This window comes from Oncorhynchus gorbuscha, unplaced genomic scaffold (assembly GCF_021184085.1).
Source record: "Oncorhynchus gorbuscha isolate QuinsamMale2020 ecotype Even-year unplaced genomic scaffold, OgorEven_v1.0 Un_scaffold_1823, whole genome shotgun sequence".
Taxonomy (NCBI): Eukaryota; Metazoa; Chordata; class Actinopteri; order Salmoniformes; family Salmonidae; genus Oncorhynchus; species Oncorhynchus gorbuscha.
In genome coordinates, this window is record NW_025746496.1 from 97,501 (window position 1) to 99,141 (window position 1,641).

Genomic DNA, 1,641 nt, shown 5'->3' on the forward strand with positions numbered 1-1,641 from the left:
TCCTTATTGCTGTTTTTCTAGTTCTCCTACTTTTGACCCTTGCCTGCCTTGACACTGAACCTGTCTGCCACTCTGTACCTCCTGGACTCTGACCTGGTTATGATCTCTTGCCTGCCTTGACACTGAACCTGTCTGCCACTCTGTACCTCCTGGACTCTGACCTGGTTATGATCTCTTGCCTGCCTTGACACTGAACCTGTCTGCCACTCTGTACCTCCTGGACTCTGACCTGGTTATGATCTCTTGGATTATAATGAATATCAGAGACTCGAACCATCTGCATCTGGGTCTTGCCCTTATAGAAGTCTTTATATATATAGATTATATCTTTAAGCACCAGCTGTCAGAGCAGCTCACAGATCACTGCACCCGTACATAGCCCATCTGTAAATAGCCCATCCAACTACCGCATCCCCATACTGTTACTGCACCCCAGTATCTCTACTTGCCCTTATAAGTTATCTGTGGTGTTGATGTTTAGGCCAAGGTAGGTATAGTTATTTGTGTGCTCTAGGGACAACGGTGTCTTAATTGTCAACGTAACAGGACTCAGCAGGTTGTCCTGGGGAACAGACACCAGGGGGAAGATCTATTTTATTTTGTTCAAAATAAACTACAGAACTTACTTTTGTGTCTTATCTCCCTCCTCTTCTTGTAGTTCCACTCAGCCTCAGTATTTTCCTGCAGTCTACCAGCCTCACAGACACACTATTCAGACCCAGCAGTAAGGTGCTGCTATCCATTTATTAATGAAGGAGAAAAATGTTTTTTTGGTCAAATGAAAAAATATTTCTGATGAAGAATGATGTAGCGAAAGAGAGGTTCTAGAGAGGTGAGGTCATAAAGAGGTTCTAGAGAGGTGAGGTCATAAAGAGGTTCAAGAGAGGTTCTAGAGGGGTGAGGCCACAAAGAAGTTCTAGAGAGGTGTGGTCATAAAGAGATTCCAGAGAGGTGAGGTCATAAAGAGATTCCAGAGAGGTGAGGTCATAAAGAGTGGTTTCCTCCTCCAAAGAAAATATATTTTACGGTCTTGTGTTGCTTTTACATAAAGGTTCTCCTGTAACATGATTTCTTCTCCACCCACTGTAAATTCACATCTGGAAACGCTCTCAGTCGTTCCTCTCCAGTTCCTCGTTTCCTCTTAGGGACCACATGATGAGATTCAAACACACAACCTTTGGGTTGCTAGACGTTCACGTTACATGTCTGACCAGTCATCCTGACCAACCATCCTGACCAACCATCCTGACCAACCACCCTGACCAACCACCCTGACCACCCACCCACCCTGACCACCCACCCTGACCATCCACCCTGACCAACCACCCTGACCAACCACCCTGACCATCCACCACCCTGACCATCCACCCTGACCATCCACCTGACCACCATCCACCCTGACCATCCACCCTGACCATCCACCACCCTGACCATCCACCCTGACCATCCACCCTGACCATGACCACCCTGACCACCACCCCTGACCAACCATCCCCTGACCACCCTGACCATCCACTCTGACCATCCACCCTGACCATCCACCCTGACCATCCACCTGACCATCAATCCACCCTGATCCAAACCACCCTGACCAACCACCCTGACCATCCACCCTGACCAACCACCCTGACCATCCACCCT